The sequence below is a fragment of the Mirounga angustirostris genome, unplaced genomic scaffold (assembly GCF_029215605.1).
Source record: "Mirounga angustirostris isolate CCGP_5_RB_7025 unplaced genomic scaffold, mMirAng1.0.hap1 SCAF_3, whole genome shotgun sequence".
NCBI classification, from domain to species: domain Eukaryota; kingdom Metazoa; phylum Chordata; class Mammalia; order Carnivora; family Phocidae; genus Mirounga; species Mirounga angustirostris.
Window position 1 is genome coordinate 123,282,000 of NW_026991711.1, and position 21,132 is coordinate 123,303,131.

Consider the following 21,132-nt stretch of genomic DNA (forward strand, 5'->3'; position numbering starts at 1 on the left):
TGTTTTTGGCATTCTTCTCTGCACAACTAACCAATAAGGGCCCTCTCCTGAGTTTCCTACCATGTACATCTCTTTCCAAGTTCCATCAGAAACTTATTTGTCTGCCTTGGGGCAGCCTCTCTCTGGGCCTCTGATGGCCTCACCAAAAATGTCAGCACTCACAGGTACCACACTGTTGGACTGGGGAGGGCCAGATCCCAAGGGAAGAGGAAGGGAGCTAGACAAGAAACAAGAGATCTCAACTGCAGATGTTTTTGTAGTATTTCTGATTTTAAAGCTGCGGGGGTAGGGGTGGTGGGGAGAGGGAAGAGACTGGATATTTTCTGTACTACCTACATGAGTGTAGGTCGCAGCCTGGGTGGTTTTGCCCTGGGCAGGGCAGTGAAGGAAGATGGTGTTCCTTGCAGAAATACAGGTGTGGCTTAGAGGCTCAAGTGCTGACCTGTGAAGTTAAGAAAGCAACGAAGGAGGTTGCCAAGCAAAGGGACACAACCTTGAGTTTAGGAACTTGAAATCTCCAAGAGTCCATGGATAAACTCCAAGTGGTCCTGAAAACCCACAAATTATAAGAAGGAGTTTGTTTGTATATGAGAATATACATTTTGGGGGGAAACCCGTAACTGTCCCCACATTCTCAAAGAGGGCTGTGATCTCAAAATGATGACAAGCCCCCACTAGACAGATGATGACAGTGAGCTGTGACCCAAGGAGTATGATTCATCCAACACGGGGGACCTGAGGCTCATATAATATGACTTTTCCAAAGAGCCTTAAAGAATAAAAGAGCCACTACCCTGCTCTTGTTGCTTTCTAAGCCATCATTCTTGTACTTCTGCTTTTGTTTTGCCATATTCACTTTTATTATAACTTACTGAATAGTCTTCTTTAAACGTGTTCACTTTTTAAACTTGAATGCCTAGTTTAGGTTCATCCTTTGGAAAAAAAAATATCTGGAAAATCAGGGGTATCTTGTGCCATTTGCAGTTTTTTCCCTAATGTATATTAGAGGAAATCAATTATGTTTAAAATGTAAAGATGTTTGTATCATTTCCAAAATCATTCACTGCATGCACAGAGGTGGGCTTGTGGCATTTTGGAAAGCCCTGTCTCTAAGTATTCTAAGATTCACAACACATATTCCACTTTATAGAGAAGGACCCTGAGGCATGAGGCAATTAACGTAACTTATTAGAGATTCTAAGCAAAATGTGGAAAAACTTGAAGTCAGGTCCTGGGCAATACTGTATCTGCTAATGACTTGGCCACGCTGTCTACCTTATTGCTATGCAGACAGTTTAAAGGGATTTTTAAATGCTCTTACATTTCTTCACTACCACGTGAAGAGGACCAACTAGGCGAGAGTACACACTTGCTTGATTTAATGCTCTGGTTATGATCCCAGTAACCGAGGAGGTGGGGGAAAAGTCAGTGAGTTTCTTTCTGCTGAAATTCCATCTCATTTTTATTTCTCTTAATGTTGTTTTTTGAATCCCAAGTTCCAAAACCTGTCCCCTATTATGCAGTGCAAACGAGAACAGATGGGGAAAAGTTATGTTGGAAAGGGCTTTGGAGGGCCACCGAGAAGGGAAATATGACTACTCAATGTGTCACACACCAACTGGCAGCTGCCACCAGTCCTTCCCCACGATGCACCGCGTATGGAACCAGCCCGTGGTGCTCAGAAGGCGCAGGCTGACTGCAGGAAGGGAGCGCAATTAGGGGACAGTCGCTTTACTTGTGTTTCCTTGAAAATATGAATAAAGAGCATAGCAACGGCACAGCCAGCGAAAGAGAACTCGATCCAAAGGCCAGCCTGGAAAATGGTTCGCTAGACCCCCAAGTTTGCCAAATGTTCACTGATAATTGGCTCTATCCCTGCCTTTTCATAGCAAAGAGTTGCCTCAGCATTTCTCAAAGTCACCATTCAGGTCTTCTCTCTGTCTAGGAATTACTCTTCTGGAAAGGTCATACGAGCTTACATGCATGATGTGGCTTCCAACGAATATTTTTCAGTCCTCACGCAGTGCTTATGAGTTCACTAAATATTTCAAGGGCGAGGCAGCTGATCTGGTTTCAAACGGCAGGGCTGCCAGTGACTAGCTGTGAGACGTCCAGCAAGTCACCTAACTTCTCTGAGCCTGAGGTCCATCATCTATAGAACAGAGGTAACATCACTTACTTTTGAGGGTTTCTGTATTTGAAGTAATGTCTATAAATTTCTGGTTTGTTCAATCTATAGCAACTATTATTGCTGTAATTATCAGAAAGCAGAGGGCGCCTGGGTGGCTCAGTTGGTTAAGCGACTGCCTTCGGCTCAGGTCATGATCCTGGAGTCCCTGGATCGAGTCCCGCATCGGGTCCCTGCTCAGCAAGGAGCCTGCTTCTGCCTCTGACCCTCCCCCCTCTCATGCTCTCTCTCTCTCATTCTCTCTGTCTCAAAAAAAAAAAAAAAAAAAGAAAGCAGAGAAAATGTATATCCCTGAGAACCCATGTTGAAAGTAATTATCAGGGAAACATGGTTTACATTATTTTATTCATTTGGTGATTCAGGTCATACAGATGGTATCTGTGAACAAATCTTCATGTTGCAAACAGTTGTGTTATGTCCTGCAGGGACTTTTCCAAATCATGCCTGTCTTTGCAGAGTAAATAACTATGCAAGGACTTTATGCAATAGAACACGCTTTTCTTTCCCAGGGCAGTTCATAAGTTACATAGGTGAAAATATCTATGGTAGGGTGGTCAAATGCAGTTTTTTGAGCCTACCCCATACTATACTTTCAGCATCTGTAAGGTATGGAGTTCAGGGATCCTCATTTTGAAGAAAAACGATGGGGACCCTTAAGTGCACCGAAGTTTGAGAGCCACTTCTTGAAGAAATGGGGACAACGATCATTCTAATTGTGAGTCATTTCCAGCTGCCTTCCCTCTCCCACCACACACAGCCAGGCCCAGAAATGCGGCAACTATTCGTGAGACAGAGGTTTGGGTCTGGTAGTTCTAGCTTCTGTTCTCTTGTTTTGTATAGTGTTTAGTTAAGGCAGGTCTATTCATACCCTTTTAGTCCATAGGAAACATTAGCTTGGTTAGAGTTTGTCCTAAGAGGGTGGCCATGCAACCCAGTTTGCCCAGGGCAGCCCTCAGTGGCCCAGCATAGTTATTAATAGCTTTCCTTTTCATTATCAAAAGTGTCCCAGTTTGTATGATTAATTATATCATTCATTACCTGAGGTTTAGAGGAACTTTGATTAGCACATGTAGGACATGAATGAGGGCTGGCAAAATGTGTAACACATGTAATTCACTGGCATAGGAGAGATACACCTAAATACCATCAGCAACAATGAGGAGGTACAATGGGCTGAAGGAAGGGTTAAAGAAAATAGTACTTTTTCAAGTTATTCCATAAGTTGGCATCAAGAAAGGAAGGGTATGCAACAACTAGGAATTCTAGACTTGTTAATATCTTCCCTCTCACCCAAGTGGCTGAGCAAGGAATGGATCTTGGCACCATAGAGTTAGACATTTTCTACCTTTCTGTTTACTGGCTGTGACCTTGGGCAAGTTATTGAGTATCCCTGAACCTTGCTTTACGCATGTCTAAAAAAGATAACAAAGCTTATTTAGTTGTGAGGATTTAAGAAAACACGTGTATAAAGCACCTGGTACCATGGTTAGGTGCTCCATAGTGGTGGTTCCGCCATTATTCTTTCCATCAGGGCCACTGCATGGCAGTTCCACCGAAGAAACATGACTTTTAAAATAATGAGTCCTTTCAAGAGGAGTCAAGAGGGTGCTGTAGAAATGGGTATAGATTCTAGAGTATTAAAACTTTTTCTTTCTTCTTTCTTTCTATTTTTCTTTCTTTTTTGTGACAAACTCAAAGTCACACTCTTTTGGATGGAAAAAAAAGTAAAAGGCTAGGGAAGCCTGGGTGGTCCAGTTGGTTAAGTGACCAACTCGTGATTTCATCCCCAGTCATGATCTCAGGGTCGTGGGATCAAGCCCTGCATGGAGCCCCATGTCAGCCTGCATGCTCAATGGGGAGTCTGCTTGGGATTCTCTCTCCTTCTCCCTCTGCCCCTCCCTCCACTCGTGTGCTCTCTCTCTCTAGAATACATACATCTTAAAAAAAAAAAATTAAAAGGCTAATTAGACAAGAAGTGACTGAAGATGGATCAAGAGAAGCATAATTATAATTCCAGGTGAGAAAGAAAGGAAGGAAAGAGGGAAGGAAAGAAAGAAGGAAGGAAGGAAGGAAGATAAGGAAAGAAAGAAAAACAGAGGTGGTGGGATATGATCTCTACCCAGGAAAACCTGAGTAGAATTTGACCTGAGAAATTCCATAAGAAGTGCTGCTAGGTTTTTTTTGGGGGGGGGGGGGGTTTGGGGGGCATAGTCCAGCCTATGGAAATGATGCTACTGTTCATCTAATTGTTGCCTTGCAGCCATCCAGACTGCTGTTTGGGTGGGCGGGATGGAGAAATACTATTCTGTTAAAACTGAGAGCTTTGAAGTGGAGACAAACACAATCTGGTAGTATTACAGAGGCATTATTCACCCTGATGACTCACTCTCATTGGCTCCCACACAGCAGAAGCAAGAAGTAACATCAGTGACCTTGAAGATGTTGGCCAAGTATAGATCCAGCCCTAAGGCCTGATTTTTCAAATGAACACGTGTGTGTGTGTGTGTGTGTGTGTGTAGAGAGAGAGAGGGAGAGAGAGCGCGAGAGGGAGAAGGAGCGAGAGGATGGGGAATTCATGTTAAAGAGTAAGAATGTATGGAGAACAATTCTAAAAACCCAATATAAAAACTCTTAATGCTTAGAGAGCAAACTCAACTAAATAACAAGCACTTACAAGGAAATAACCCCATGAATAGGTCTCAGCTCAATGCTTTGAAAAGGTAGCTCAGTGTGGGAACATTTAAAATAAGCATTCTAACCTAGGAGTTGAATATGAATCCAGTCCCTATTCCTGGGCTCAGATCTCCCTCATTATTTCCATTCATCATGACTCCATGAATCCAGTTTGCTTAGAGTAAAGTTTTCTATGTTCCCAGCCACACACTCCTCTGTGCTCAGAACCTACAAACAAAATTCAAACAGATGCAGTACCCAGGTCTCTGACAACATGCAACGGAAAGCAGACAATAATAAAAGGGTGCATCAGGACATACAGATGTACAGGCAGCTGCACAAATGGCAAGCAGAGACATGGCCTTAGACCAGATGGTCCTTATGGTCCAGTAAAAAAAAAAAAAAAATTATCGACATGGAACCCAGCAACGGCTTCAAGTTGGTAGAGATAGTTCTTGGAATTGTACATTCAAACCTCAAAGAAAAATAAAAGCAAAACCATGAAGTTAGTTGAAGCTAATAAAAGAAGAGAGACCTGCAGTTGAAGCACTAAACAGCTAGAACAGAAAGGGTTTCTAGTCATGGAGTGGGCCATATGGAACAACCAGGGGGTGGTATGGAAGCATGGCCTTATAAACCTTGAAGAAACTCTGACATGGATCACCATGTCTGTATGGACAAAGAGGATTGAATTGGAAGGGCTGTAAACGATGGCTTAAAAATAGACTTGAGACAACTGGCCTCCCATAGCTTGTTCTTGGTGTAAGTTTCCAAAGGTTTGCGATTATGTTTTGAATTATAATTTTCCCTCAGTGTTTCTACTTTACATAAAATTTTTACTTTTCATGGGTGCATATAAGTTATAAGAAGGGACAGTTTGCTCAGAATTCGTAGCTATAATCAAACCAAAAAAAACCCTTAAGATCTTTTCTCTGCAATGAGCAGAAGCCCAACTCAACATAGCCTAAGGACAAAGGAGACTTCATTACAGGAAAATTAATCTGTTTCCCAGATCCGAGAACTGGAATCCAGGTGGGTCTCATTAACAACTGGAACCACATTTAAATACCATGATCATTCCCTATCTTCTGTCTTTGTTTCTCCATCCATCTGCTTCATTCCCTCCTCTTGCTGTCTGCTAACCTGTTTGTGGTGCTCATGAATACACACAGGAAATACACTGCCAAAAGGCCGTGAGTTCACATTTCATCCATTTCAAAACGCAGCAAGATGAAGCTTGACTCTCTTAGTCTAATCCCAAATTCCTGAATAAAGGCTAAGGTTGGGTCAGGTAGTTATTTCTGAATAACTGTGGCCATAGGGTATTATTATGTATTACTTCACTCCTATCATATCCATGTTTGTTTAGGTGGGAGGAGACAGTTCCTAGAAAAGGATAGTACTGTGTGGACACAAGGGATCTGAGCATCAAGATGCTTTTGGCTATAAGTAGGAGGCTATTTCTTTTCTCATACAACAAAAAGTCTTGTTTAAAATTTGTTGAATCTGAGATTCAAGAGAATTCAAGTCAACTAATATTTATTGAGCACTTACTATGTGCCAGGCACTGTTTTAGGTGCTGGAGATATTTGACTGAATAAAGCAGACAAAAATCTCTGTCTTCAGGGAGTTTATGTTCTATGGTTGGCTAGTTCAGTGACTCAATAGCATTAACAAGTTTCCAGGGGTTCTTGTTTTTTTACACTCTGCCAAACCCAGCATGTCAGCTATAAACATTTCTGACGAGAAGAATCAAACTGAGACACACAAAGTTTTTGTAATTTACTTAAAGTCACACAACTGCTAAAGGAAGGAATAATGAGCCCAGATTCTTACCCCTCTGTAGTGCTGCTTCTTGCCTGGGGGCCGGAGAGGAGCCCAGCCTCCCTGAAGCACAGGTCTACCTGACCCTTATACAAAATTGGGGTCTAAGATCCAGGAATAGATGGGGGATGGCTTCTGTAGAGGGAGCTATGGTGATTTCTATAGCCTGCTGCATTGAGACTTCTTAGGTCAAATGCATCTCTAAGTCTCAGGATTAACCACTTTACTTTTAGTCTGGTTAGAAGCTCTTTCAAGGTCATGGTTAGCAGATTGAGAGAGAACCTGAGGTAGCTCATGCTGAATCAAGGTGCCCATAGGTCAAGGTTTCTTATTTGCAAAGGCAGTGATCAGCACAGAAAGGATGGGGTTGGTCAACAAGCAGTTTTCCTCAATTGCAGAGTAGGCAGTTTGACAGGCAGAAAGCGTACAAAGGCTGGAATATAGAGGCTCTGGACATTAGTCTCTGCAATGGAATGGTCAGAAAGTTCTTAAGGTGTGTTGGCCATCATTTTTGGCAGAGGCTGATGAAAATTGCCATCACCTGACTTTAACCAAGAAAGGTGCTTTTGCATCTCAAGTTCCCAATGTGGGTGTAGGTGACTACTATTCAGTGGTGGGAACTAGGAAATTCTAGGGGGTGGGGGAAGCATACATTTAAACAGATAAACTTTAATAATGTAGAAGGAAGAGGAAGGGGAATCATAGATAATTACTTCTATGAAATACAAACTGGAGACATAACATCCTATATAAAGAAAACAATAATAAACCTTCATACTAAGAGACAAGGAAATCGTCAGAAATGCTGATTAATACACAGAGGGGAGTTCAATTGTATTGGCAATGTTTTATTTTATATACTGAGAGGTGGGTACACAGATACATGTTATATTATTCTTTAATGCTTTCCTTCTTTTTCTGAAATATTTCATTAAAAAATAAGCTTAGTATCGTTTTGCTTTATTTTGGAATCTGTCATTTCTGATTTCATGAGTTGTCATTAGTGAGAGGGGTGGAGAAAAGAATCTGAGTTCTGAAGTCGTCTTCCTTCCAGAAAGGACAAGACCTTGGGTTCCTGATTTTAGATCATTAGCAATATTCCTCATATCTTTGCAAGTCACGGTGTTGCCTTCCCCTCCCAGTCCCCTGCCCCCTTGCAATTTTTCCCTTTGCATTTGGGAACTCAGTTGCATCCTAAGATTCGCCACTGCCCCAATTGTACCAAGGAGTGGGTGTAGTAGAAATTCAGTATCTACCGCTATGTGTCATTGTTCCTGAGTCAACTTTGCTTTTCAAAAACACAATATATTATTAAACAAAATCTTTCCTCCACTCTGAACAACAGACTAGTGGTTGGGTTTTTTAATATAGATTTAAGAAAATAGTATACATGTTTAGTCCACTCAAAGGCTAATCACTTGCCAGGGTGTATTGAAAGTTGCTAGGGTGGTTCCCCCCCCCCAACCCCCAATGCCAGTTTTTGAGTCACATAATGGCAACATTTTGCTATAAAAATGCTAACTTCTCTTCTGTTGTGCTTCTGCTGTTATTCAAAAACAGCCAAATGGATGTTATTGAAATCCGGTCCCAAAAAAGGTTGAAATTGCTCCCCAGCTGGGCCTGAGACCCTGTGTGCCAAATTTCAGCCTAAAGAGAATTCTTATATTTGAGTCACTGTGAGCAGCTGAAAATACGAGGTTTGGGGTGGAAATGCTAACAGACTCTTAACTATCATTTTGCAAACCATGTGATTATAACACAATGCAAACCTCCTCTGGAGCAAGTCTTTGGCAAAAGCAACAGAAACAAGATGTCTGGGCCCTGAAGTTCTGCCTTTACAAGCTTCTGCTGGGCCAGCAGGAAGCAGGGGAGGCTGGTGATGACATTGCCGACATTTCTGTTCTGCTGAGGTTAAAAGATGGGTCCCGTCCGTGAATTTCTGTTAAAGAACAGAAGTGTGTGCAGCTCATTCCTTTACAGGGCTCCTTGGAACACGGGTTTATGGTCACCCTTGCTTGTTCTGGAAGTGTTATCACCAACACAGTGCTTGGTTCCAACCAGACACGAATTGTTTGCCACCTCTAGTCCCATTGGCTTAGTCACACTTGCTCCCATTCCAAGTTGGCAAAAATGCCTGCACTGCTTGGCCACTTGCTTCTATCATCTGGCATTTAAATGTGGGCTGCATCTCTCCTCAGTAACGTCCAGGGCCACAAAGATGCTTCAGTTGCAGGCTTCAAACACATGTTCCAGGCGGGGAGTGCCCAAAGGTAGGTAGAGTTTCTATAGGCCAGTCCATTCATGGACACTTCAGATGATGAGAGGTGATCAGAGCTTCTTGAGGGCAGCCCCACAGAGTGCTGTTTCTAGAAGGGTCCTCATCACCCTTCGTGCAGCCCTCGGCCCTCTCTAGGGGCTGAGAGAGAGCTGTGTTCCCAAAAGCCCGGTCAGAATGTGGCTAATCTGTTTCTGCCACTTATCGGCCAGTCTACATTGGGCAAGACACTCACCTACACTGAGCCTCAGTTCCTTCATCTATAAAATGGGGACAGGACCTGCCTTCTATCCACTTGTAAGGATCATAGAATGAGAGAGTGTTTCCTAAATTGCAATGCACTATACACATTTTTGGCAGTGTTATTATCTCCAGAATCTCATTATAGCTGCGGAATTCTAATCTGAGCTAAAGCTATGGTTGAAGCCAATAGGAATGGATTTAAAAGATCTGCTCCTATTAGAAATAGCAGGCCACAGGGGTGCCTGGAGCATCCAACTCTTGATCTTGGGGTTGTGGGTTCGAGCCCCACGTTGGGTGTAGAGATCACTTGAAAATAAAATCTTAAAAAAAAAAAGGAAAGAAAGAAGTAGCAATCCACAGGTTCTTTTTTTTTCTTTTTTAAGATTTTATATATTTATCTGAGAAAGAGCGAGTGAGAGAGAGCATGAGCGGGGAGTGGGGGCTGGGAGCGCAGGGAGGGGGAAGAGGAGGGAAAAACAGACTCCCCTGCTGAGCAGGGAGCCCAAAGCAGGGCTTGATCCCAGGACCCTGGGATCATGACCTGAGCTGAAGGCAGCCCAACTGACTGAGCCACCCAGGCACCCCAGCAGGCCACAGGTTCTAAGCATGAATATGTATTAATCAGATATCTCCTATATGCTCAGTTCTCTGTTAGGGGTTACAAAGGATACACAGAAAGAGAAGACATGATTCTTAACTTTAAGAAGAACATAATTTAGCATGAAACAAAATATTTGATAACTAAGTGATAAATACTTTAGATATAGTATCAGTTTAGAAGTGGAGAGAAGCATGACAGCTAGAGAAATAGAGGTGGTTTCATGGACCACGTGATGTGTTAGGTCCTATTGTTTGTTTATCAAGATCCCTTCTTCAGGGGATCTGATCTTTCACCCTCCATGTGGTTATACTGGGTTTGCCAGTCACAATACCACGTGATTATAATACAAGGCAAACCTCCTCTGGAGCAACTTTATGGCGATCTATGGGCATATGCCCCTGGCTTGGCTACTGCACTATCCCATCCTTCTAGCCAGAATGATTGAACAAGGGAACGGCACTTGATCCAAATCAGGCCAATGAAAAAATCTATGCCCCGCCCCCTCCCAAGATATTATAAATGAGAGATAGAAAAGTTCTTTCTTGTGGGTTATGCATAAGAGGGGATGATGTAACTTTGGAGTTTTCCGTGGCCCTGTGTCAGCCCATTCAGTCTAGATGGACACGTATAGAAGGAGAGACTAAGTCCAAGGCAGAGTGAAGTGGAGACTGGGCACCACAAGAGAGACTTAATAGCGCTGTTTGGGTCCCTGGCATCCCTGAGACAGGTTCTTCCATTCTTCTGAAGCTGGTTTGGATTTTCTTCCATTTGAACCAAGAGTCCTAACTCCTAAAGAGTGGGATTTGAATTATGTATTTAAAATTGGGTAGGATTTGGATATCCTCTGGGAAGAAGGCAGAGTATTCTGGACAAGGTCCAGAGATGAGAATGAGCATGGTATGTTTGAGGAATCTGAGAAAATCAGCCTAGGTGGAGCAAAGGGAGCAAAGGGAGCAAGTGGGGATGAAGTAAATAGGTAGATTATTAAGGGAGAGGCCAGTTTGTGAGTTTTTTCAAATTAGGTAAGAGTTGAGGTTTGATTAGGAGGAAACGGTTTCTAAAAATAAAACAAAGGGGCGCCTGGGTGGCTCAGTCGGTTAAGCGTCTGCCTTCAGCTCAGGTCATGATCTCAGGATCATGATCCCAGGGTCCTGGGATCGAGCCCCAGGTCAGGCTCCCTGCTCAGTGGGGAGCCTGCTTCTCTCTCTCCCTCTGCCCCTCCCCTGGCTTGTTCCCTCTCTCTCGCTCACTCTCTCTCTCTCAAATAAATAAATAAAATCTTTAAAAAATAAAAAATAAATAAAACAAAGAAAAACTGCATCTGTTTTAAGGCAAAAATTAAAGTCTTCTGTATTAGTCTGCTTGGGCTGCCATAACAAAATACCACAGACTGGGTGATTTACACTACGGACATTTACTTTCTCACAGTTGTGTCAGCTAAACGTCCATGATCAAGGTGTCAGTGAATCTGGTTTCTGGTGAGTGCTCTCTGGCCTTGTAGATGGCCATCTTCTTGCTGTGTTTCCGCAGGGCTTTTCCTCTGTGCATGGGTGGAGAGAGAGCACTCTGGTGTCTCTTCCTCTTCATATAAGAACATCAGTTTTATCAGATTAGGGCCTCACCCTCATGATCTCATTTGACCTTAATTTCCTTCTCCAAATACTGTGACACTGGGGGTTGGGGCTTGACATATGGCTTTTAGGGGGATCCAATTCAGCCCATAACATCTGTCAAAACTAAGAGTAGGAGAGGATGAGGGTAATGAGACTCTGATACACTGTCGTGGCAGAGTAAATCCAAGGAGAAAAATCAGGTAAAATCTAGTCATGTTGAAACATGCATAACCAAGACCAAGAAATTCTATTTCTGAGATTTGGAGTCTTTTGTACAATGCACCACGAAATACATTCAGAAATGATTCTTACAGCATTGTTTTTAAAGGTCAAAAATGGGAGCAACCTAAATGTCCATCAAAAGGGACAATCAATTTTAGTGCATTTATACAAACATCAATCCTATATGGCACTAGAGGTGAAAAATCCTAGAAATACATGTATCGACAAGAGTAAACCTCAAATATAATAATGATGAGGGGAAAGAATCAAGTTGCTGGACATACAGAGCAGTGTAACAAATCAGTGGCGTGCTGGAGCTGGCTCATACCTATTGGGCTCATCTCTTCCCAATTCCTTGTTCCCAAATGACATCAGGTGCAGCTTGAAATTGGCTATGGTGGGAATATTTACACCGTTGTAATCGGCAGCTGCTTTAAATCAGGTCTTTTATTTTAAATTTTTTTCCCGCCTCCTTGGCGATCCAGTTGTCTGTTAAACATTTACCAGGATAGGGGCACCTGGGTGGCTCAGTCGTTAAGCGTCTGCCTTCGGCTCAGGTCATGATCCCAGGGTCCTGGGATCAAGCCCCACGTTGGGCTCCGTGCTCGGCGGGAGGCCTGCTTCTCCCTCTCCTGCTCCCCCTGCTTGTGTTCCCTCTCTCGCTGTGTTTCTCTCTGTCAAATAAATAAATAAAAATCTTAAAAAAATGAAAAAAAAAATTTACCAGGATACCATTGAAATAACATTTTTATAAATAGCAAAATACTTAAAACAACACAATGTACCAGGATAACCATATAAAGACAGTATTGGGTATGATAAACACCACATTCAGGATAGTGATTACTTCTCGAGAAGAAGGGTCAGAATGTGTTGTGGGGAGTGATACACAAAGGCTTCAGCTGATCTTAAAATGTTTTATTTCTTAAACAGGGGGGCAGGTATACTACTGTTAGTTAATTTATATTTTATACTTTGTGTTTTTCGGAAACATTTAGTAAATCAATGAGATACGGAAGCCAGTCTTCTCATAGAGCAGCCTTACATTGGCGAGATAGGGAGGCACCAGCCTTAGTCTCTCTCCTTGTGCCATTTTGCTGGTTCAGCAGCGACGGGAGATCTGTGGCCTTCAGATTTGGCCACTGGGGTGGGTGGGGGTGGGGGTGGGGGTGGGGGTGGGGAGGGTCCAGATGAATCTGTAGTATCTCTGAGGCTGCACACAGGTGCCACATTTGATTCTGAAGTTCCAAGACAAAGAGGGAATAAATACCAACCCAAGGAAGAGGTGAGATAATCTGAGGGAAATCTTCAGGTGGTTAGCAGGTTAGCATGATCATTCCCAGATGACCCTTCACTTCAACTCCGTCTAACCGACCCCCACAAGCCACCCGGCACACAGGGCAGTGTTTTTAGATTATGTGCAGCAAACAGAGCTTATTTTGCATGGGTGCTTATTCCTAGTGAACTTGGGTCATAAAGGAACTCAGATTCTCCTAGAAAGGGGCATATGCAGGAAATGTTAGGGCAGATTTACAGCAAACATGGGTCAGGAGATGCTAGGAGGGGATGACGTTGTTCCTAGGGGAAAGACCTTGTAGCCTTTCTGTTTGGATTTCTGGTATGTTTTCATTCCTAGGTGAGGTGGACTAACATGCTCTATTTTACCTACATCCCCCTTCCTCTTGAAAGCAAGTTAATAAAGCACTTATAGGCCGGTCTGGATTCTGTACCTCTCCCCGACCTCCCTCCTCTCCTTCACATGTAGCGATAATTACAGTTTGCTAAACACAACGGTGCTGTTCTCTCTGCCTGGAATCCACTACCCCACCCACAGTCCTTCTCTTTAAGCTCCTCCTGTGTGAAGACTTTCCTCCCACCCTTCACAGGAGCAGAGTTTATCTCTGTCTCCTGTGCACCCTCCTCCTCCTAAAACATGGCTTCATCATTTCTCTTTACACACAGTATGGTAGTTACTGCTCATATATCCACCTCCCCTGCTGCAGTGTGGAGCTCCTTCCTGGCAAGGACCCCATGTTATTTAACTTTCTACCCCCAGGGCCTAGCATCCTCTCTTTTCTCTTTTAAAATGATCTGTTGACACCCAGACAGAATTCAGTTGAAGGCAGAGAAGCAAGGCAAGAGAGGTGGGGTATACCAAAAACAAGGAAACAGACACTAGCTGGTACAAAAGGCATGATTCCATTCATTTGTGGAACTTCAGCTGACTTTGTGCAGTTGGTGAAAAATAAACCAGAAAATACACAAAGGCTTGAGGTGCGTAAGAGGCAGGGTCAGGGATGACAAAGCTCCTGGTACCTCTTCCTTCCCTTCAGCTGTGACCCTCTTTGCTGGTCTGAAATCTCCAGAATTGTTGTCAACTGCTAGTTATTCCATGTGTGTTATGCCCTGAATCCTGTTCTGAATACAACGCTAGTAGGTTCCACTAATTAATTAAATTGTACTTCATAGACTTGGAGTCAGGGCTCTTGAATACAAGATGCAAATTTATGCAACATATGCAAATCACTCATGTTCTCAAATTCCATGAACAAAATCTGGTAGCCTTGAGATAAAAAAGCCCCTGCCAAGCATCATCTCTTCTAATTATTTCTTAATTCTCCTCCCCCCCGCAACCCCCTTAGCACTGAACTAACACTTTCAGGCTTGGCAGAAACTGGTAGAAATACAATGAGAGTTGGTTATAAACAGGAAGTTCCTTAAGGGCAAAGACCCTCTAATCTACCTTATGCTCTCTGGTGGCTCCTAATATACTGTTGAGTACACACAGTCCTGCACAGGGCATACCACCACCAGCCCCAAACTACTAAATTATGGATAATTCAGATGAACCAAAGTTGAGAGCCCTGTTTGTAAAACATGGCATTTAAATCTAGGAACAAGGAAATGATGACCTGTACAGTCTACTACACGTGGTTATATAAATTCAAGTTAATTAAAATTAAATGAAACTGAAAAATTCAGTTTTCAGAATAGCCACATTCCAAGTGTCTGACAGCTACATGTGGCTGGTGATTTTCTTGTTGGGCAACCCAGATATAGAATATTTCTATTATCATAGAAAGTTGTATTGGACTGTGCTGATCTAGGCTCTGCTACCCAAAGACCAGGGCCGGCGATATGGCATCATATGGGAGCTTATTGGAAATGCAGAATCTCAGGCCCTAACCCAGATCCACGATGTTGGAATCTGCATTTTAACAAAATCCTCAATTCATTCACATGTGTATCAGAGTGAGAGGCACTGGTCTAGAGCTAAAATAGAAATCAGTGGTTCTCAGATTGTAGCATGCATCAGAATCCTCTGGGGGAATTATTAAACACAGATCGCTGGGCATCAATATGAGAGTTTCTGATTCAGTAGGTATACTAGTTTCCTAGGGCTACCATAACAAATTACCACAAGCTGGGTGACTTAAGACAAAAGGAAACTATTCTTTCTCTCAATTCTGGAAGCTAGAAGTTGGAAATCAAGGTGTTGGCAAGGCCATGCTCCCTCTGGAAACTTCCTTAGGTGAAGAAGAATCCTTCCTTGCCTCCTCCTAGTTTCTGGTTTACTGGCAGTCTTTGGTGATTCTTGGCTTGAAGCTGCATAGCTCCAACCTCTGCCTCCATTATCATATGGCGTTCACCTCTTGTATCTGTGTCTCTGGGTCTGTCTCATCTTCTTAAAAGGATACCAGTCATATTGCATTAAGGGTCCACTCTACTCTAGTATAACTTCATTTCTAAGTTAGCTAGTTGCACCTGTAATGACCTTGATTCACATTCTGGTGTACGAGGGGTTAAAACTTCAACATATCTTTTTTTTTTGAGGGGGGGGGGTACAAAATTCAATCCATAACAGGAGTTCTAGGTGGGACCTGATAATCTGCATTTGTCACAACTTCCCAGGTGATGCTGATGCTGCTCTGAGGATCACACTTTGAAGACCAGAGGTCTACAATATCTACAAAATAGGACTACATAGAACTAAAAGTTGGATTATACTATAGAAATCACTGTGTTCAAGAATTCTATTTTAAAGCATACTTGAAAGATTGTCATCCAGTCTGTGAGTGAATCTTTCCAATGACAGGGCTCTCATTACCAGCAGAGCGGTCTTCTCCACAGCTCTTCCTGTGAAAATTCACACCCTTTGAACTTTCTAAATATCTGATATATCTAGATATATCTAGATATCTGATGGCAGCTGAATGTCTCAATATTGTACTCTATCTACATTTCCTCTGTGTGACAGAATTCTCAGAATCCTCAAGATTCTGGCTTGCTCCTGAAGGCTCACTTGTTAAGGTTCATAGGGGTGATAATCACACCTCCCACTGATTATAAATTAGAAAGAGAATAACACTGGAATCCAACAGATGAAGATCAAAAGGTCAGCTTTATTTCCAGTAAACATAAAATGGAGAGTAGAACTTGGACCTTGACTACAATCAGCCTTCCTCATAACCCCCACCTAGTTGGACATATCTGACATAGTCAGAGGCAGAGAAGCAGGACAATTGAATCTAGACCACTGTGCAAGGTTTTGAGGGTAAGAGTTACAGCTATTACCACATAAAGAAAAGCTCCACCACTAGAAGAAGAGAGGTTTTCCTAAAAGAGAAAGGAAAACTACCTCGCTTCTCTTCTCACAAACCCATCTATCTAGTAAGACAGCCTTCTCCTCCAGTTACCAATCTACCACCCACTCTCACTACTTTCTCCCTCTCAAACATAAACGCAATGTTATTTATAAAAGCCCCCCCCCTCCCACGTTGCCTAAATGTCTCAGGAAGTTGACCCTATTCTCAACTCAAGCCAATCACAGTACCTGTAATCCCCTTGTAAGTGATTGGCTCCAGAGTTTAGGCTTCAGCCAATCAGTGCATGGTATGATCCTAGAGCCTGCTGTTGGACCAGAGATGGGCACATAACCCAAACTAGTCTAATCAGACTGAATAAGAACTTTTGTCAAAGGGTTGGAAAAGAGATTTTCTTTCTTCCTTCCTTCTTTTCTTTCTTCCTTCTTTTTCTTTCTTTCTTTCTTTCTCTTTCTTTCTTTCTTCCTTCTTTCTTTCTCTTTCTTTTTTTCTTTCTTTCTTTTTCTTCCTTTTCCTTCCTTCCTTCCTTCCTTTCTTTCTTTTTTAAAGATTTTAATTTTTTATTTGACAGAGAGAGAGACAGCGAGAGAGGGAATACAAGCAGGGGGAGTGGGAGAGGGAGAAGCAGGCTTCCTGCTCAGCAGGGAGCCAGATGTGGGCTCCATCCCAGGGCCCTGGGGTCATGACCTGAGCTGAAGGCAGATGCCCAACGACTGAGCCACCCAGGTGCCCTGGAAAAGAGATTTTCTAATGAGGAAGCATTTTGTTCTAGGACTGATGGGAGCCACCTTCTAACCACAAGAAGAGTCAGTCTGAAGAAAACAGAGGCTGGAAGAGTTCAAAGAAGAGCAGAAAAATAGATCTCCAGCTCCAATGGTAACATGTTGGCTCTCTCTTTGGTTTTTTGTTTTGTTTTTAATTATAAAAGAAACTAAATTTCCTTATTGTTTAAGCTAGGTATATCAGTGTTTCTGTCATTTCCAGGTAAAATGATTCTTACCAATAAAATACTCAAATATTGTTCCCATGGGTTAGTAAAATTTGCCTCATGGAAACCTAAAGAAATAGGACTAAGTCTCTACCCAACAATGCTCTATTTTAATTCATTAGTTCTGCTCTTAAAGTATGTGCCCTTCACTGGACAGATTACTCCAGACACTGTGTTACTGCCAACTCCCAGAACTCACCACAGTACCTTCCACAGCATACACTCTAAGCAATCATTTATTGAACAAATGCAGATGGAGACTGCATTAACATTTTCAGCGGACACATAAGAGTTGTCATATTAAGTTCAGATAAATTAAAACCCCTAGAACATTTTTTATATAAATTGATGTCAAAGCTGCCTGTCTCCACCCTGTATCTGAGCAGTTGCATGCGTATGGAGTTTGCTTTTTAGCATTTTTACCAAAAGGCCTTGATATTTATTGCTATTCAGTTATATCTAGGAGACTCCAGCTTAGTTGATTGCAGCTCAGTTGAGGTAATTTTTAATTGTGGTTTCATCATTTGTCATGTCAACTCTTCTTCCTATTTTGGTATCAACTTCAAAAAAGATAGACATTCCTTCTCTATCTTCATATGAACCAAACGGCAAAGCATTGACTGAAACAGCAGCAATAAGAGAAGACGGTTCGCTAGAGTGTTTGCCAGGAGTAGCCCTCTCTGAGCAGTCCTGACTTGGCGGCTCAGTTAGGAACTCTTGCCTTTCCAGAAAAGGCCGGTTCATAACTTCTGCCACTTCTAATCCACTTCCTCTACCTCCACTCATGATCAGTGATTAGTGAATTGTGGAGAAGTCGCTGAAAATGCCTACCTGAGTCCTCTCTGAGTTCTTTGAAGTTGCCTCTGCTCTAGAAAACTCTTCTCCTCCACCAAACACTGAGCTGTCTCCTCTGGGGAGGCCTGCAGTGGCCCATGCCATGACCAGATAGGGTTGAAATATTAGGAATTGTTAGGGGACAGTGGTGTTCTTCTGTCAGTTTTACCCAAAACTGGGACTTAGGGTTTTTTCTCTGTTTGGTTGATACCTACATGTATTTATCCATTGCTTCCGAATCTAGATAAGTAGGAACAATTTGTTAAGAACTGTCTGTTCCCAAACAAAGCTCAATTAAATGGTTTTTTTTGTTTGTTTGTTTTTACTTTTTAAGTAATCTCTACACCCAATGTGGGGCTCAAACTCACGACCCCGAGATCAAGAGTTTCATGCTCTACCGACTAAGCCAGCCAGGTGCCCCAAACAAAGCTCAATTTTATTTTATTTATTTTATTTTTTATTCTTTTAAAAGATTTTATTTATTTATTTGACAGAGATAGAGAGAGCACAAGTAGACAGAGTGGCAGGCAGAGATAGAGGGAGAAGCAGACCCCCCGCGGAGCAGGGAGCCTGACATGGGACTCGATCCCAGGACCCTGAGATCATGACCTGAGCCAAAGGCAGACGCTCAACGACTGAGCCACCCAGGCGCCCAAAGCTCAATTTTAGACAACATTCCACATTTGATTGTTCAAGGACACTAATTCCATCATGATGGCTGTACCCTCATGACCTAATTACCACCCAAAGGCCCCATAGTTTAATACTATCACACTGGGGATTAGAGTTTCAACATAGGAATTTTGGAGGGTACACTCAGTCCGTAGCAATTATTATGTTCTTTTAAAAACCATGAATTATCTGCCATTTAGTAAAATCTAGATGAGTATTAAAATGAAGCAGCCTTCAAGGCAAACATTTGTATTTTCCATGATTCCCACTTTTCCCCTTTCTGATAATCAAACTACTTCTCTATATCTTCTCTTTTGTAGCCACTCCTATGAACCACGAATTCTTTAAGATTTCTGAGGCTGTCAAATGGCACTTGGATTTCCTTCAATCCCATGGAATGTAATTCCCAAGGTCCAGAGACTCGAATTCATAAAAACCAAACAGATGAACTCCTACCAGATCTTGTCTCTTGAGAAAATTAAAACAAACCATAGCAATTGGCACTCCAAGTTGTCAACTGTCTATGAGAGATTCAGAGATCCATGGTCGGTAACAATTTGCTACTTTGCTGGCCATCTGGCTCTGGCCCACTCTCATAATGGTAAGTGGCATTAGTTTGCCCAGCTGGTGACCGCCTAATCATCTGCCCAACATCCTCATCTCAAATGTGTGTTCTGTATGTACTCTTTATCTCCTCATGGTGATTACACCAGTTCCGTGTTTATGAAAAAGATGCTGAAAAAAAAGTGATTTCTTGTTGTTATGATGGGAGTAAAAGAGGTCTAAAGAAAAGATGGCGTTCTTGAGTTTAAAAGTTTATAGAGGCCTTGAGTCAAATGTCTCATGAATGCCAGTGAACTCATGCAATTTGGTGGCATGATGGTTTATTGAAATATTGATTTGTATTGTGCTCTCTCTATTTTTCTTCTCCCTTCATTTGAAGAAGATAGTGGGCCATTGGTTGGCTGAATCTGAAGCTGTTTCAGTATAACTTAGTTTCCTATCTTCTGGGAAAAGCTGAGCATGTTGAGAAGGTTACACTAGGAGTTTGAGAGAAAGATCAGAGAGGAAAGAGAAAGAGATTTTCCCCAGACAGAGAAGGGTTAGGATTTGATGTGTCTGTAATGCCCTTTACCAGGAGAAGTAACAAGACCACAAGAGGGAAAGAGAGCACCTGGATTCTGTGGACCTTGTGCAGTGAACAGAGAGAACAACAGAACAAAATCACGTGGCCTGAATATTGGATATTTTGGTAGAGATTGCTAAATTTCATCAATATCGATTTCACCTGTCCTTCCTGGGTATACAGGTCAATTCTACTTCTCTGCCAGTCCCCTTGCATTTGAGCAGAGCCAAGTGCCTGAGTCTGGCTGAAGTAATGGGCACCACTTTTAGGCCTGGCCTTTAAAGATGTCCTCATGGCTCTCCATTATCACCTTAAATCACGTTCTGGTCTGAGTGGCAGGAAGCAAAGGATTGCAAAGCCGGGAGGGTGATTGGAAGATCCCATTATGGAAGGATCCCTGAGCTACCACTTGACACAAGCTGTCCAGCATGGCTTCCTGACTGGGACTATCCACGTTGGACTTCATGTGAGGAAGAGACGAACTTCTTAAGACCCTGTGATCTGGAGTTTTTTACCCAATAACTAGCTTTAATTACCCTAATTCAGGTGTCCAGCCCCTCTTTCCAATGCAACACACGCCTCCCAGATGTTTACCCTGGAATATAGAGTGGGAGACCCAAGTAATAGCTGAGATAGAGCTGTTCGCTGGCTCAGTGGGATCCTGAGAGCTACATTTCGTTTGCTTTAAAGATAATACATTACTTTGAAATAAAACTTGACGTTTTAGACTAAGAGTTTTATCTCATTTCTCCCTCTGAACTTCTTTCTCCTTTTTCTTTCTGGGAAAGGTGTACATTGAGGAATCTGTCCTCTCCAACAGACAAGATTCCCCAGCACACATCCAAAGGTGATGCTCCCTGCCAAGGTAGGCATCAGCTCTTTGGCCTCGCACCCCATCCTTTTATTTTCAGCCCTTCTCGCTCCTTCCAGGGTATGGGCGTGAACCTTAGAGGTCTGGATGGCAAAGAGTTACGCCTTCCTTTCAGGTCTTGGGCTTCTTCAGTCAATTAATTAGATCAACATTTCAACTCGAGGCTGCTCTGCTGGTCTCTAGTTCACACCATCACCTGAAATACAGCCCGCCACACACACGCTTTTGACAGCAAGAGCCGCTCAAAAGCCTCTCCATGCCTCTATTCCAGGAATAATCCAAGGAAAGGGTTGATACCTGTGAAAGCCGTGAGTGCAGAAGGCCTCTCTGTCCACCACTTCAAAAGAACAACTACCCTCAGTCTGCCTTGATTTTGCATTATAGCTCTTCTTTTTCAA

General features: G+C 42.6%; 1 long non-coding RNA gene across 11 annotated transcripts in view; it reads left to right on the forward strand.

Moving 5' to 3' along the window:
• The window catches only part of LOC123839383 (uncharacterized), a 34,597-nt gene extending 14,008 nt beyond the window's left edge, over nucleotides 1–20,589 (forward strand). For 3 of the 11 annotated variants that reach the window (XR_006789618.3, XR_010410157.1, XR_010410158.1), the window contains 5 exons: nucleotides 1,946–2,165; nucleotides 2,785–2,903; nucleotides 15,552–15,711; nucleotides 17,016–17,119; nucleotides 19,058–20,589. This is a non-coding gene — a long non-coding RNA (uncharacterized LOC123839383). The remainder of the gene's footprint in view (nucleotides 1–1,945; nucleotides 2,166–2,784; nucleotides 2,904–15,551; nucleotides 15,712–17,015; nucleotides 17,120–19,057) is intronic. The other 8 variants (XR_010410156.1, XR_008505619.2, XR_008505618.2 and 5 more) reach the window with 4 other exon arrangements.
• Nucleotides 20,590–21,132: the final 543 nt, after the last annotated feature.